This window comes from Homarus americanus, unplaced genomic scaffold, assembly GCF_018991925.1.
Source record: "Homarus americanus isolate GMGI-L3 unplaced genomic scaffold, GMGI_Hamer_2.0 scaffold37032, whole genome shotgun sequence".
Lineage (NCBI taxonomy): Eukaryota > Metazoa > Arthropoda > Malacostraca > Decapoda > Nephropidae > Homarus > Homarus americanus.
In genome coordinates, this window is record NW_024731852.1 from 6,789,738 (window position 1) to 6,808,078 (window position 18,341).

Consider the following 18,341-nt stretch of genomic DNA (forward strand, 5'->3'; position numbering starts at 1 on the left):
CTGTTCTGGCTAGGTGGGTGTTGGGTGGTGAGTGGGGGATAGGTGGGTGTTGGGTGGTGAGTGGGGGATAGGTGGGTGTTGGGTGGTGAGTGGTGGATAGGTGGGTGTTGGTGGTGAGGGGGGGATAGGTAGGTGTTGGGTGGTGAGGGGGGATAGGTGGGTGTTGGGTGGTGAAAGGGGATAGGTGGGTGGTGAGTGGGGGATAGGTGGGTGGTGAGTGGGGGATAGGTGGGTGGTGAGTGGGGGATAGGTGGGTGTTGGGTGGTGAGTAAGGGATAGGTGAGTGGCTAGTTAGGAAGAGGTACCCACTCACACTTGGGTCGACTGCGGAGTGTACCGGAACTAGAACCATCGACCTCTACAAGACAGGGGGGAAGGCTATAACTACCCACTCAGCCACCGCCTCCCTTATTAGTTAGTCATGTTATTGTAATCTCTCGTTAATGAACAGTGACGTATGCACATTACCTGGGATTATGGCTCAGGTCCCGTCAGACAGGTACTCATTTAAGTTGCTGTATGTAGCAGGTCCAGGTGTGTCAGCCCCTTTGGTGTCCGGGTGACTCTTTAGGTAACGTCAAGTGGGGCATTGGACAGCTACTCCCTATACTGCTACACCACCACGCTACCACACCATTACATAACCACACTGTCACACACTGCAACTCTACCACACTACCATATTACCACATGCTATACCACCACACTATCACACTGCTATTCTACCACATGCTATACCACCACACTACCACATTACCACACTACCACAATACCCCACAAGAGGGTATAGCTATTGCAACCTCAGTTAACGGGAAGGCGTGGGAAGGAAGAGCAAGAAGACAAGGCTAAGACAACGAGTAGCAATATTTACATACAAAATTCAGGGATATTAAACGTGATTTTTTTTCCTCGGTTAAATCTTGTTGGATGTTGTGATGGAACCTGTTATTAGCCAGCCTTGTTCACCTGAGATTCTCCTCACCTGATACTCAATTCACCTCAAATTCGGTTCATGTGTAACGTGGTTCACTTGAAGCTGTGTTCCTTTCAGACTTAATGCACCTCACATTTGGTTTACCTGTAATGTAGTTGATCTGTGTGGCGAGGGGATAAGGTGTTATAGTAGGTGACACGTGGTGACGACATAACAACCCCGCAGTGACAGTAGGGGCTGATCCACACGTCACTCTCAGGCCCTGTAAATGTACGAAGGATCTACCAAGGGGGGTGGTGTAGCCTTCTGCTGCCGGGGACTTCCCTCCTGTGTCACAGCTCCCACCAAGGTGAGCTCAAGGTCCGCCAGCAGGTCACACTGTGGGGGTCACCAGAGGGTAATGGAGTGAGGTGACTGTACATCAATACAACAACACAACACGGCAGGTATATTGCGTACCCAAGACACACACACACACACACACACACACACATAAACCTGACACACACACACATAAACCCGGACACACACACATAAACCCGACACACACACACACACACACACACACACATAAACCCGACACACACACACACACACACACACACACACACACACACACACACACACACACACACACACACACACACACACACACACCAGAGCACGTGTCTCAATACGAGAAGGCGCGTACGCACACGGCAACACATACACCACTAAAACACGTGTGTACACTACACACGAAAGCACATGGACGTACATTAGAACAGGCACATACATACTGAGTAAGGTCAGACACACTTTCAAATTCTGGAACGCATGCGAGGCAGACATACTCGTACACACTGTATGTATATTATATTGCACTGTATTTTTTCAGCTAGGAAGGGAGGTTTGATAAAAAAAATATTGGGAGACAATAGAGGGAGAAGATTGAATCGCCATTATCTATGTTGGGAGTGATGGATAGGGGGAAGGGTGTACAGTAGGTGGAGGCCTTGTGTTTGGGGGTTGGATTGCTCGTGGTGAGGGGCTGGAGGGAGGGAGGTAGTGTGTCACCATAGCAACCCAACGTAAACACAATCCACAGGCTATTGCACGCCGGCTAACTCATTTACTGTGTCGCTAAGTTTTAATGAACAATTTAATTTTAGTTAATATACTGTATTAGGATACGTTATTGTATAACTATTTATAAACAACGAATAACAAGTATTATCGGACAATTTTAGTTGCGATCATTCGTAAGATTGACAGTACAGTGCCTGCAGTCGTTTATTTCTACATAGTTCAAGCAAGGAGAGAACACCGCTAAATAATATATCATATAATCGTATAATTATATCGATTAATAAAGAGAAAATAATCGAAGTGCTGAAGGTGATCTCTATTATTTGCATGACTCAATCCATGCGGTGTATACCATGCGCTGACTGGCTGCGTACTAGGGTGTCACGTTCCATGCAGGGAGACTGTAGACCGACGCTTATTTCTTTACTCCCACGTTCATTCCAACAGCTCCCTTACACCCTGGTCAACGTGTTGTCTAGCTCACCGTGGAGAGACAGTTGCAGCACTGAACGACATATTGGTGTCCTCACAGACGATCATCATGAAGGAACGGAAATTAGAGAAGTATTGGCAGGAATTCCAAGGTGTGCGGGCGAGGGTGGTCTCTGCAGAGTTGTGTTAACGTTCATCCACACTCATGGTTGTTAACTACAGCGATAAGAGTGAATAGTTTGGGATTTTGTGAGAGTGGGTCTCTTGAGAGAACGATAGACAACACTTATGAGTACTTTGTGGATCAGTAGAAGTTGTTATATATTGTGTAACTTCTCCCATGAAAAAAGTAACTACAACTAACACAAACTTCGTAGAACCTTTGTATAATCTGTGAACGTTTCATACTTGTGTTTTATGATGTACTCATTATAATAAGCGCTGGAGACACTCGCCGACTGGAGTCTTCGCGTCATTTTGATTTATGTCAAGTGTTTTACGTCGCCAGCTCTTCGAGAACAGTGGACTCTTGAGGTCTACGTTTTGCACATTTGTTAAACCTACTGTAAAATATTGAACACTTCTTCCTGTTCATCCTCCACATTTCCTCTGAGAATTCTTTTATATTTGCAAGTTCAGTCAAAACCCAAGAACCAGAACTAGTGTAAATTCTCACCACAGTCCATTTGTACCAAGGTAGGCTGCCTCTCGCCCCACACTGCAGCACCACAGTGGGAACACCTGCAGGAGAATTATTACTTGAAGATACAAGAGGATGTCTCCCCTGCCTGTGTGCTGAAAAGGTGGTGGACCTCGCTAGTGTGTCAAGGAATTGGTGCTGCTGCTATACCACAACGCTCACAGGTATGTTGAATACATGCAGTCTCTCGTTAGGTAGCTGCAACTGTGCACTGTAAACTAGAATAACTTGCTATAATCCTCATTTTTACATAAAAATTTGCATGCAAAATTAACTTTCTACTTTGTGTAACTTACTAGGCGGACATGTTTTGTGTTACCTCTGAGTGTTCAAGAAAACTGTAGTGTCATCAAGAGGTGATGAGCTGCCTTAAACTTGTGTTTGTACAGTACCAGCTTCCTGTGTGTGTGGCGACCGAGTGGATAGAACACTCGTTTCTTGTCCTATGGGTCACTCTCAGCTCACCCGCTATAAATTGGTATCCAACTTTACTGTTGGGGATATGAAGGTGGTCGAGTTCAGTGCCAGCCATGCTGCCTCCTTGCATACCGAAGGCTCAGCATACTAACTATATCATATTCTTGTTGGCTGATAGAATATTATTAATATTAAAACTGAAAAACATGAGAGAACGTCAGGTAGGAAAAGCGGTTACAAGTTTGTTAGAGATGTATGGTGATTAAGTGCGAAGAAAGGAAGTTATATCATGAAATGTAAAGAAGTACATATAGAGAGTAAGTACAGCATTTAAGAGCGAACACAGGTGCTTGATTGGGTTAGATAATGGTAGGCAAGATTTGGTTATGGGACTTATGATAGATTATATTAAGTTAGGTGAGGGTTAAACTATAGTAATAGGTTAAGTTAGATAAGGGTTATGTTACAGTATAGGATTAAGTAGGTTTAGGTTATGAGTGGGTAGGGAAGGGTTGTGTTATGGTTAGGTTAGGCTATGACATGCTAATATTACTAGGTTTGTTCAGTCTTAGAAATATCCAAACTAAAATGTGTTTATCTACGATTCTACAGAAACAAACAAACAAACAAACAAACAAAGCAGAACTATAATGTAGGACGGATGTAGTGAGAACCGCATCAGCATTTTAAAGTTTTACTAAAGGAATGACACTTGACTATACGTGTTTACCTTCCAAGAGACACATTCCTCAGGTAACACGCCCACAGACCTGTAAAACAAGTGTACTATCTATTTATGTGTGTATATAAACGTGCGTATATCAAGGGGCGGTCATGTCAAAAGTAGACATTTAAGTGTATATAAACTTTAAAGAGCACTTGAGAAGAAAATGTTAAAAGGTTAGGTTAGGTTAGGGCAAGGCGGGGGTACAGTGCGTTAAAAGGGTAGTCAGGTTTGGGAAGAATGTGGAAAGGCAAAAGACCTAAAAAGAATTCAGAATTTCCGCTAGTATGGGGGGGATGACCGCTAGAAGTAACAGGGAACAGCAGGGGGGAGAGGGAGTCTGCTAGGATTATGTGTTGCAAGTTAAGCAGGTATTCGAGCACGGGTGAATTTCCGTTCTTAGGGGAATGACCCGTTAAAATATCATAGGGCACGGAGAGAGAGAGAGAGAGAGAGAGAGAGAGACGAATATAGAGAAAGAAACAGGGGGAAATGGATAAAGAAATATAGAAAAAAGGGAGTGAACAGAGAGAGAGAGAGAGAGACTGTTGGAAGATGTGATGTAAGTTAAACGTGTGTCCTCGTATACGGGAACAATGAGAGAAGGGTGAGGTGAGAACGAAGAAAGAGAGATGACCACATAAACAGCGCCAATACGAGCAGTCAACAGCGTCTGGCGTCCCTTTCCAGCTAGCAATGACATATTCATGGAGGTTGTGGCAGACGAGTGTTCGCCTGTCTTGTGTACCAGTGGAAGGGGGTTCTTAGAAGAGAGTCCGAGACAGAATGATTGACATGGTAGGAGTGATGCGTTCTTTACCGTCCCTCGTGCAGATCCCGTGACGAAGAATAGTTATCCTTTCCGTTGTTTAAGGATGTACTGTATATAACAACGTCCTCAAGGAGCTGTGTAAACAAACGTGGTGGCGTGTGTGTGAAGGCCGTGGGTAACCTGTATGGGTCGTTGTGCAGGGTCGGGTATGTGGTATAGGTGTGAAGTATACATTGCTACTGTAAATATGTCTTCTGTGGTTAACTGATGTGCAACATTTTATTCTGGCAAGAAATATATTCACTGTATGTAATAAGTATAAGTATTTTTTTTATTTTTTTATTTTTTCATCAGTCTTTCTCTTAGTGTTTTCATGTGGTATTTTTCATCTGTGTGGAATAAGAATTATTTTTTCAAGGCTAACCTGACCTAAACGTAATAAATGAAGGCGACCTTTTCCGACCTCTTAAAACAGGTTCAATAATTCCCAGTGGTAGTGAAGCAGAGGTCGATAACGTCTTCCCCTTGCCGATAAAAAATTCTCGTGTCCTGACATCGTCTATCAGATAAATATCTCCCAAGAACTTGTCCTCCTCCCCCGTCGAATATATGTCTACGGGTAATGGCTACAAGCTCCATGTTTGCACATTATCAAATTATCATGTATAAGCACTAACCCCCGTCCATGGAATTAATTAGTTGTCAATGATTTAAATGATGAGCTAAATTGGGAAACCTTGAAGAGTTGGCCCTCGAAGCCTAGGTAGTAAATCAACAGATCTGTGGCTAAATTAGTTGATATTTACTAGTATGCGTAGATGAATTTATCACTGCAAGAATTCACATTATATGAATATTGAAAACCAATCAGAAACGAATAGACTTTAAATGTTAAGGTGTTTGGTACCTCCCAAGCGTCGCGGCCATTGGTGTTTACCAAGGACAGCGGCGCTCATTGGTTGGCGGCTAGGTCAAGTTGCCGACTCAGAGATCCCTCAACGTTGATTGGTCCACGGCTTACAGGCTTCCCATGAATTCCTTGGAACAAACACACTCTTCCTGAAACTGATGGATCATGTTTATGGAACCTCATTACTATCAGGGATGGAAATTGCACAAAGATTATATTATTTAGTGTAAATTTCTGAGTAGTAAATGTGAAATAAGAAATACATGGGGGGTAATAATTTACTTCTGTATTTGCTGTACCTGTGTCCATGAGTTACAGTACATTATTCTGTAGTATACAAAATTGGACTGTAACAGGAGCCTCAATACAGGAGTTATACTTTGATGTTAATGTTTATATAGGACTCATAATATATTATATACAAAATTTATATAACAAAATCATCATATTATAGTCAATATCGATATGTATATTCTAGATTTCGTTAGTATAGAAAAGAATGAATTTATTATTAAGTATATTTAGTCTCCTGTGATAATTCGCACTATATACATTTTTTATTACCTCATGAATGTTTATATACACATCGATCAGGTAGAACTTGTGGTTGCTTTTGATATATGACTGCACGTTGGTGTATGGATTAATGTATTTATACGAACAAGTCAACACTGTATTGCCGAGGCATCCGCTTAAGATACCTTTGTAAAGTCTTGTATACCGGATTATTATATACATGAGTTATCTATTATACAGTAAGGGTGATAATTATAGACCAGGTTATTAAATACAGTAGTTATATCATCTATTATACAGTAAGGGTGATAATTATAGACCAGGTTATTAAATACAGTAGTTATATCATCTATTATACAGTAAGGGTGATAATTATAGACCAGGTTATTAAATACAGTAGCTATATCATCTATTATACAGTAAGGATGATAATTATAGACCAAATTATTATATGCACGAGTTATCATATATTATACATTAAGGGTGATAATTATAGACCAAATTATCAAACACTAGATAGGTCGAAAGTGAAAGGATAATAGAGGGAATGAGAGTAGATAAGGAATATAACTGAAGTAAAATAGATATAAACGTACATTATTTATCCCATCCGGCTATATACATTCATACCGCCCCGTGTGTATACCGCCCCGTGTGTATACCACCCTATGTGTATACCGCCCCGTGTGTATACCACCACCACCACCACCACCTAATTTACTGTAGTCATATCTTCTGGTAATCGCTCCCGTAACCACCTATAACCCTCCCAGAGCTACAGTTTATAACCCTCTTACGTGCTCACAGCGCCCCCTAAATGGTGTTGTAATTATCCCAGCCACCGTAGAGGTATAAAGGTGTCTCGTCTCAACAACAAAAAAATAATATATAGTTTCGAGGTGATTATTTTTTATATAAAACTCTACGGTAATCCAACTCCTGTTTTCGTTAATATTGAGGTGATATTTTCTGCTTGCGGTAAGGGATATTTTCTGTTTTATGGTAAGGGATATTTTCTGTTTATGATAAGGGATATTTTCTGTTTATGAGGGATATTTTCTGCTTGCGGTAAGGGATATTTTCTGCCTGTGATACTCTATGTTTAGTATAAATATATAAGATCGACGAATACAATACAAAGTGGATGTACAGATGATTTTGGTGATTATTGAGAAGCACAGTATATAAGACCTGAGGGTTACAGAAGAGGGTTACAGAAGAGGGTTACAGAAGAGGGTTACAGTCCGGTGAAGATGAATGACAGTCTGACTCACACTACACACACCTCACCTTCCCCTTTACCCTATCCCTCCCCTCACCCTCACCTCCCACCTCACCTTCCACCTCACCCTCACCTCCGCCCTTACCCCTCATCTTCCACCTCGCCCTTACCTTCCACCTCACCTCCCCTCACCTCCCCTCTCACCCCTCACCCCTCACCCTTACCCTGGAGTTTCTTAAGGGAATTGCTCAGCGCGTCGCCTTGTAATGGATCAGAGGAACTTGGTTATGTCTCACAGTAATGAAGAAAGTTTGTCTTGACCTGAGGATTATTTTCCAGGAAGTTAAATATTGAATTGAAGTGATTTACCTACAAGAAGTTTTAATGTTTTCGAGGAAGGGGAGGAGAGAGGGAAGGAGGGGGGGAGAAGAGAGAAGGTGAGGGAGGAGGGAGGAGGTGGGGGGAGGAGGGGAGAGAGAGAGAGGAGTGGGGGAGGAGGGGTGGGGGAGGAGAGGTGGGAGGAGAGAAGGAAGGAGGGTGGGAGGAGGAGGGTGGGGGAGGAGGGGTGGGGGGGAGGAGAGAGAGGGGAAGGAGGGGTGGGGGGAGGAGAGAGAGGAAGGGAAAGGGAGGGTGAGGGTTGTGGGGGGAGGAAGGGAGGTTGTAAGTTGGGGAGGAGAGGTTAGGTTAGGTTGTAATGTGAGGGAGGTTTTTATGTGGGGAGGGGAGGCTTAAGTTAGATAGACAAATCGATAAATTGGCAGATAGATAGATAGATCGATTGATGGGTACATAAATAGATAGATAGATAGATTGATAGATTAATGGGTACATAACTAGATAGATAGATTGATTGATTGACTGATAGAAAAGCATAGATAGACAGATCGACAGATATTTAAATAATGAGAGACCTTCACTGGCCATCACCAACAATCTACATCCATTATACGTTACCGTGTGTGTGTGTGTGTGTGTGTGTGTGTGTGTGTGTGTGTGTGTGTGTGTGTGTGTGTGTGTGTCGCCGTCTCACTGTGACTAATTCTCTCTGTCTCTTAGGGGTTGTCTGTCTGCCGGTCTCAAGAGTTATCCCCAGGCAGCCGTAAAGGACTTATGATAATTAGGATCGCTAAAATAATAAAGAAATGATGAGAGAAACAAAAGAGGATTTATTGATGTAGTTATAAATAAATAATATAAGAATTGAGAAAATAAAATCAGGAATTGAGCGAAAGACGATTCTGTACCGTGTGTTTGTTTGGTGTCGCAAAAAAAAAGATGAACGAAAAATAAATAATAAATCATTCAGTTAAAAATAAATAAAAAGGGAAATAACGAAAAATAAAGACGAATAATTGATCACAAAAAATTAAACGAAAATACAAGAATACATTTAGACCCGCAAAAATATTAAGTAATAAACAAAAATTTAATGAAAGTAAAACTATAATAATCTTTTGACAATTCTTAACCCCCGAAAATGTGGAGGAATTTCAGGCCGTATACCAGGATGTGTGGGGTGGAGGTGGTCACTGCTGGCGCCGCTAACCACCAGGTAAATGTCATCCTTTATCGACTAAACTATCTCGGAACTGCTGGCCTAAAATGTTCTTATTTAGTCATAGTGTTTAACCCTTTGATATAAATATTGAACGGGGAACCTAAATAAATAAATACTACAAAATACTTATTATACTACAAATACTGAAAAAATACTACAATATTCTACAAAATTTCCAGATATTTAAATTAAAATGAGGAATGACAGACTGGCATAATAACGTAATTAAAGATAAATATTTTTTTCTTATTCTTCGTGACAAATAATAAAAAAATATCTGCTTTTGTTTTCGAGATGCTGATGAAAAAATAAAAAACCAAAGACCATCTACAGTATGAGAGTGAGCGTATTATTAGATATTTTGCGCCACATGAAAGCTGCATATATATTAACGTTCTTGGTAACGTAGCTACATATATTTTCTCTTGTTTTTTAATTAGTAGGTTGCCTTCGTGTGGGAGGGAGGGGAGGGAAGGTCGGCGGGAAAAACAATGGTTGGTGTGGCGCCCCCTGTTGGATGACCTTCGTAATTGCACAATATTTTGGCTGCTTTTTCTTGACGGGAACATGAAAATAGTAAACGAAAACATTTTATTCTCAACTTACACAGTAAGTCAAATGGGGGGAAAAGAGATAAGAATTCCTTGAAGACTGGACACCCCAGTTTATTTTACCTAATGATTAAACATCCGAATGTTAACTGGGGTTAGGTTTAGGTTAGTATTAGGTGTTTAATAACCAGGTGAGGTAAACTGGAGTGTGTAATCTCCAGGTATTTTTTTTTCGGTGTACCTAAATTGGTGGGAGTGCAAGCAAGAGGAGAAAGAGACGGGTGAATGACAACTACCGTCACAATGTTGATGGCTGCCAACTATTTGTTCCCAGATGCAAATGTATTAGTGCCTCATTATGTCATGAATAAACAAGAGACAGGTTACGTAATAGACAACATTCTGGACGGCTTTTTTTTTTAGGAGGGGTCAACTTTCATTCTCTAAGACTTATTATTTGTCAAGTTTTAATCTATATTCCTTTTTTTAGGTCAAATTTATTTTTTTAATTTTGTTTTCTTCTCTCTATTAACATCATTTTACATTACGTGTTCGTTTGTCAACTTTCTACACCTTTAACTTGCTTCAGTAACTTGGCAGGCATGATGGTAGAGTGACAATGCTCGGTCAGGGGCTGGCAGTGATATACCAAAACGCTGGTTGGTGGAGGGGGGGGAGGGAGGGTACGTCTGTCTGTGATGCTGTCCGCCAGTGATACTATTTTTCGGTGTAGTTGGTCAGCACAGTACTGGGTGTGTGGATGGTGCAGCTGAGGGTGTTGTCACGAACACTGCTGGTAGACTAGATGTATTCAGGAACACTGCTGATATAGGTGTTGTCAGGTGCATTGCTGGCTGATTACGTGTTGTCAGAGATATTGCTGGTAGACTAGGTGTTGCCAGGAAGTTAGATAAGTATGCAGAAAAAAAGAAAGAAAAGATCAGAGAAAATTAGTGAACAATGTACATACCTGGATCCAGCGCCGGAATTAGGTGTGCGCGGCGGTATACAGTGTGGGAGCCCTGAGCACCCCACTACAAGCCACTGTGTTATAAGATTAAAACTTCCTAAATACATTGATTACCCGGCCTAGAATATGAGAAATTTATGTTTACCTCAAGCCTCTGAGTAAACAACGGCGTATCCTACCTTATATACCCCCCCTCCCCCCACGAGGTTGTTAACTACATACGAATGAAAAATAATCCAGCAAATGACATACTCAAATAAACTAAAAAATATATATATATACAGCTTTTTATATTTTATTTTCTATATCTAAAATTGGGTGCCCCTAAATCCTGCACTTAGGGTCAGAGCAAAATAGTGAAAATCATCGCAGGATCACAAAACAAGGATGACCAAGTATTGATCGACGGCAGCGGTAGTATGCTTCATGTGGGATATAAAAATTCTCCTCACGTGGTAAATACATTAACTATTAAGTCAGGGAAGGCGGGTATTTGGCTGACTGACTTAATGCGGTCAAGAGGACAGACAGACACCTTGTTGTTCGTCCAGGACCTAGGTGTGTGTGTGTGTGTGTGTGTACCAGATCAAGACACATGTACACTGGTCTTCAAGGTGTAAAAGCGAAGGAATGTTTGAATATAAGAAACACAAACATACCCTCAAAAAATTAATACTCGTAGGAGGAATAGCACTAGCGGGGACTAGGAGTTAAAGTTAGCCCCAGAGCATTGAATTGTTAACACTGACCCGGGAACTTGTGTTATTTTCACCGCTACGATGCCTTACCAATAATAGTTGCCTGGTAACTGGTATAAATACAGTAAGAAAACTAATAACATATACTTAATATAATCATGAAGTAGTATAAGATAATAATATACTATGATGTATTTAATAAAAGGTTGGTATATGCTAATTAATTCATGTAAACATGCGTGGTCAACACAAGTACTGTGTACGTATGTCGGCGCACGACTCCAGAACCTCACGAACGCAAACACGCACACATTGGAACGCTAAGTACACGATCGTTACTCCTCAAGGTGACGTGTTTACCCTGGACTACACTGACACGCTAAGTTAGGCCAGGTCATCTTCGTCGTCCATTTACCCACTTAGCAAGTGTGCCAGTTTTAAGTGAAGAAATAATTATGACTAGGTAATGGTAATACAGTCTAACTTCACTGTATCAAGTTAAGAAATATGACTGTACGATTACTTTTGTTTCTAACACTACTTGGGGTCATCTTAAGATTAACTCACAGCTTATTTCATCTTACGATTAATCACCCTAACATAACATAACCAACCCCCCCAGAAAGCATCAAGGCATCTCTATACGGTTTTATGCCGGGAAGCTCCTGTCTAACACAATTACTCAAGGTAATGGATGTTTGAACCCAAATTCTGGAACAAGGTGGTAATATTGACAACATATACCTAGATTTTGCCAAGGCTGAAAATGAAACTGGATGGGTACGGGATTCAGGGAAGTGTCCTCGCGTGGATCGGGGACTTTGTCCATGATCGCAAGCAGTGTGTGGTGATTAATGGCACGACTCGTCATATGTACCCGTCACAAGCGGGGTACCACACAGGGCAGTGCATTGGGCCCGCTGTTGTTTGTTTGCTTCATAAATGACATGCCAGAAGCTGTACACTCTTCCATACAAATGTTTGCAGATGACGCCAAGTTATTTCGGGAAATTAAGAACCAAGCAGACTGTGAAGAACTTTAGAAGGATCTCTGTGAGTTTCAAGGATGGTCGAAGAAATGGCTGCTGAGATTCAATGTCATGAAGTGTAAGAGGATGCACTTGGGACGTACCAACGGTAAGGAGGCGTATCATATGTCCCATCGGGACGAAGAAACTGCATTAATTGAGACTGAATGTGAAAAGGACCTTGGTGAGTATGTTGACAATGAGCTAAAGTTCTCGGGCCATTGCGAGAAGAAGGTGAATCAGGCAACTAAATTATTAGGTCTTTTAAGAAGGTCGTTCAGATATCTAGACGGTCCGTCCCTCGTAACGATCTTCAAGAGTGAGGTGCTGTCTGGAGTACTGTCGCCCCGTCTGGTCCCCTAGATATGCTAGGGACTGTCAGTTAATTGAAAATGTTCAAAGGAGGGCAATGGAGGGTCACCAGGCTGGTGCCAGCACTTCGGCACTTCAGTTACCCTGAAAGATTATACTACAGACGAGCAAGGGGGGGACCTAATTGAGGTGTATAAACATCTCAAAGTGCACTACTCGGTCAAGTGTCCTTACCTGGAGCTGGCGGACGCTCGCCTCACAAGGGGTCACAGCTCAAGATTGAAGAAGCGGCAAGTCCAGAAAACAGTGAGGGGTAACTTTTTTTGAGTGAGAATTGTGAACTCTTGGAGTTGGACTAACCTGCCAGGGAGTGTTGTGACGGCACCGAGTGTGAGCTGTTTCAAGACCAGATTTGACCAACACTGGAGCAGGTTCAGATACATTCAGGAGCCGGTGCATGCCCAGTACTTGCCAACAGTGCGTAACAGAGACTTGACAGATCGCCCAAGCAGCTAACGAGCCGATCAGTGGTGAAGAGGATAAAGCTAAAAGAAATAAGCTGGGGTGAAGGACTATAATCTTCACATAATCTGATTTTTATATAGATACAACACAATCCGTCCTCAAAACAACAAAAAAGGTGTCCCAGTGTTACATGATCAGGTCGGTTAAATTAAATGTCTGCAATAATCACGAGAAAGGATAAAGGTTTTTGTTTACCTATACTGTTGGGTGTCTGGGAATGGCCTCAGTCCTCTTCCTCGTTTGGGCAATACTGTGAAGGAGAGAGATGCGAATTGTTAATGTCTTGGTCTATCTATCTATCTATCTATCACTGCGGCAATAGATGTGTTCTACAAGGGTGTTCATCTTCCACCACGGCAATGTTGAAATTTACTACACTGGATCTGCTTACACACTGCATCTACTAACACTACTTCAACTAATCTATTTCCATACTACTTTCACACTACGCCATCTATCACACTGAGTCTACTTTCACACTACTACTTATCTACTTTCACACAACTACTTATCTACTTTCACACTACTATACTACATGTACTCTCTCACACACATCACCAAGAGTAAGCACAGGTTCAATTCTCCTATTTATTTAGCTCTCAACAGCATTAAGCACTTAAGTCCGTTCAAAAACTTACGACAAGACGCACTTAATCACTTAAAGTTGACTCTATTTACGTTTTATTCTACGTCAGGTTCTGTTGGGCGTCTTGAATTTTTTTTTATTTAAGTGAAAATGAACGTAAATTTGACGCGCACATAGTAAGTATAGTTGACGCACGTGGTAGTAGGAGTTGACGCACATGGTGAGTAATCGATGCATATATGGTAAGTATTTAGCACACACACACACACACACACACACACACATGCACACAGCACATGCGTAGTACAGTAAAATGACGTATTCAGAATTCCACAGCGGGTATGTCACTGGAATGCTTACACTAACCACTAGAGGCAGTTACTTCACAAGGTCACATTACATTATTAACACCACTCGAAGCTTCAGCTAGTATTTCGACAAGGTTACACGTGTTAGAAATACCATGAATACCATCATGAACTCGCAAATACAATTAATACCAACATGAACTCGCTAATGCCATTAATACCATCATGAACTCGCTAAGTAATACCGTTAATACCACCTTGGACTCACTAAACGGATCCGTATAAGAAAGAAGCAAAGGTTAGTGAAGGCTAGATTAGGTAACGTGTCTCTTAAGAGCTTGGTGAGAGATATTAGACCCAGGTGAGAGATATTAGACCCAGGTGAGAGATATTAGAACCCAGGTGAGAGATATTAGACCCAGGTGAGAGATATTAGACCCAGGTGAGAGATATTAGACCCAGGTGAGAGATATTAGACCCAGGTGAGAGATATTAGACCCAGGTGAGAGATATTAGAACCCAGGTGAGAGATATTAGACCCAGGTGAGAGATATTAGACCCAGGTGAGAGATATTAGACCCAGGTGAGAGATATTAGACCCAGGTGAGAGATATTAGACCCAGGTGAGATAATAATGCTTCTGAAAATAACAAGACTGAACTATTCTATGGGTGGGTTTTGTGACTGAAAAGACAGATAATAAGAGTGAATGTTAGTAAGGGAGATAGACAGATAGATAGATAGAAAGATAGATAGATAGACGAGAGAGAGAGAGAGAAAGAGAGAGCTGATAATTATGAAACATTATCCAAACATTTATTCCTGTGTGCATGGTATTAAGCTCCACCATGTATAGTACAGCACTTCGCCAAAATATATACTGTACTGTAGAAGCATTTTCCGCCTATTGTCTGTGTACTTCGCCAAAATATAGCGTTTTCCTTTTACATCGCCAATATATAACATCTACCTCCTTTACATCGCCAATAATATAATATTTCCCTGGTATTCCTCCTCTCCTGACTATACTGTTCCTTCCACCTCCGTAAAGTCATAATTCTAAGCCTCTCTTCCGCCCACTTTCACCTTATCTTAGTAATTTCTCTTTTTGGGCGGGGTTTTTTTTTTGCGTACTGGTCGACCTTTTCTTCCAACTTGAGATCAAAATTACTTAAGTTTTTGAATTGTGGGATTGGATTCACCTACGAACCAAATTCCTTTCGTTGAAACATAGTCCGTTAACTCACAAGACAATGCCACTTCTTACCAAGTGTTTAGGGAATTTTGTCGGAAGTTGTACGTATCAGAGAGGACAAGCTGCGTGTGTTGCAGTACGTTCCCAAAGCTGTCCTTCGCCAAGCATGCCACCTGCCCGCCCTCTCCAGTCCACACGGTCGATGAAACAGAATATTCGGCCCAGGACGTGACAGGGTGGGTGGGGAGAGAGGAGGGGAGGTACTGGTTGTCATATAGACCTGACCCAGCAGCAGAGAAAGTAGGTCACTTATCGACCACCACTCTCAACCACGTCTTTTACTCTCTGTCTATACCCCAAATGCTTTCTTTTTTTAATGCCGTTCATCCAAGTTAGCTATCGTAGTTGGGAGATAACGATACTTATATTGTGACATTACCTCCCAGTGGTGTATGTCGTCACCTAAGTAGTGCTGACTGTCTGCCATATTTTCTAATCTGTGTCGCAGTTGAAGGTCAAGGGGAGACGATATTTATTAAAGGTCAAAACATTGTATCCAAGTCTGTCTTAAAGTTGAAGGTCCAGTCCAGATCAACTCAGACCTATTTATTTAATGTCAGAAATCCTTGTTACTTTTTCCTCCGGGTTATTTTAGTTATGAGGGATGATTGTTTATCTTCACCATCCCTTCTCAAGTGCATTCTGGCCTAACTTTTTTATCATTTTTTTTAGGGCGGGAGTTGGGGAGGGGGCACTCGAACTATTCTGTATATTAGGTTCAGGTATATAAAGTGACCAATTTATTTGTACTATGTAAACCTGCATTGTCTATATACAGTAGAAACTTATAAGACAATTTTACCGAATAAATGTTTATCTATATGTCTAATTCACTTACAGGAGTTTGGGGATTTGAAGACTTTAAGTTACCCCTCGATTTTGGCTTTTATTTTCTCTAATTAAAGGGGGGAGACGAAATAAAAAATATGTAAGCCTGCCTATAGTATATTATCCTTTGTGAGTCACGTGTGTTCGTGTGGTGTTCTAAGAACCTGATCGACCGGTGGGTGGGCTGGGTGTAAATTTCACGGGACTTTCTTCATCTTGATCATGCGGTAAAATAACTGGTGAAGAACACACCATACTGAGATAACATCAGTAAGTGTTTCTAGGAAGTCTCTCGATTTCACTTACCCGTTGTCATGAAATATTATTTATGGCAAATTTGCTATATTTTCCTCCTTTGAAAAAAAACTTCGTGTAAAATAACGCCATCGTGTTATTGAAGAGTAGTAAAACATTATAAACGCGCCGGAGAATAAGCGTTTAAAGACCTTAGTTATTGAAGAGTCGTAAAATATTATATACGCCTCGGGAAACAGGCGCTTAAAAGACTAGTTACTGATGCGTAGACATACATCATAACAACAAGTAATAAATTCCACAGAATGCTACAGGCTGGATATAGGATACCTTGCCACGTGTGTACCTAATGAACGAGACCAACCAAAAAGCACTTCTTTCATCTTTCCAGCTGCAAAATTATGCAGTAATTGACCCCAGCATAATAAATCTGTTATAATTTCAAACAACTCGAGTGAAGATAAAAAAAAATACATGTATGATGAAGCAAAGGCAATGAATGATGTATAATGATAAAAACCCTGTACCAGTTTTAAGTCCAATGTATACCTGTGAATGATGTATTATGCTAAAGACCCTGTACAAGTTAATTAAGTCCAGTGTGGTACTTGTCATGGCGCAATAAAAAAACAAAAAGAACGTTCTGGTACCACGGTATATTTGCCTAGTAAGCGACCACAATAGTTCAGTAAGTGTTTTAAGTGTCAGTTGCTGTGGTTAAGTAATTGTTTTAGGTAGGTAAGCTATTGTGGTTAAGTAAGTGTTTTGAGTGTAAGTTGCTGTGGTTTAATAAGTGAGTTAAGTTGGTCAGTTTAAGGAAAGTGGGGTTTGTACTCGAGTGTGACGTTGCCATGTTGGTTTATCGGGAGAATATTTCCTTATTTATTAGTTCACTACTTATCAGTGTAAGGGGGAGGAGGGGGGAGGAGACTGGCTTAAATTATCTAAGTTACTCGTATCTTTATTTTCTGGTTAATTACTTATTTGTCCCATTTTAATCTTTAGCTTATTTCTTTAAGTATCTATGTATATTTTTTTTTTGTTCTCTTAGTGTTCTTCGTTTCTCTTACTTATCCTTTCTTATATTATTATTTTATATTCTGATCTTTGGGTTTATCTGGGAACCCTTTGTTACTGCACGTTCTTCAGTATTTACAGTATGGCCACCACCACCGCCCAGATTTTAATCAGAAAATATAACATAATATTTAACCTCTAAAACATTTATGGTAGCATAGTGAGGTCTAGACTAGTGGGTTCTATTGTATTTCAATGGTAAAAATATATAGGAAAGAGAAAGGTAAATACTGCAATGATAATGATAGCACAAAATTCATGAAGATTGTTTATTGAAAATTTGGTAAAATTTACAGGTTCTGCTCCCAAGATTAGTGAGTTTCTTAAATACTAGATTGACAATTACTTCAATACAGTTGTGAACTTCTATGTTGTAACTTCAGGAGGGCAGGGTCAGTGAACTCTCTCAGGCTTTGTCAGCTGAGAACACTTCGTAACTTAGTATAGTTTTCACTACACTTAAATACAGTTGAAGCCTTCAACATACACGTGATGGATCTTAAATGCTTCAGCCAATAGTATGTATATGTAGTGTAACTGTATATCTTACGGCTACTCATACGTGTTACATCTTATTTTTAAATTTACACCGTCTATGAGAGAATTTCCGACAATATAGAAAATGAGACTTAATAACATGTAAGAGAAAACTTAAGAACTATACCCTTTCCACGCTAACCTGGCCCGTAAGCCAC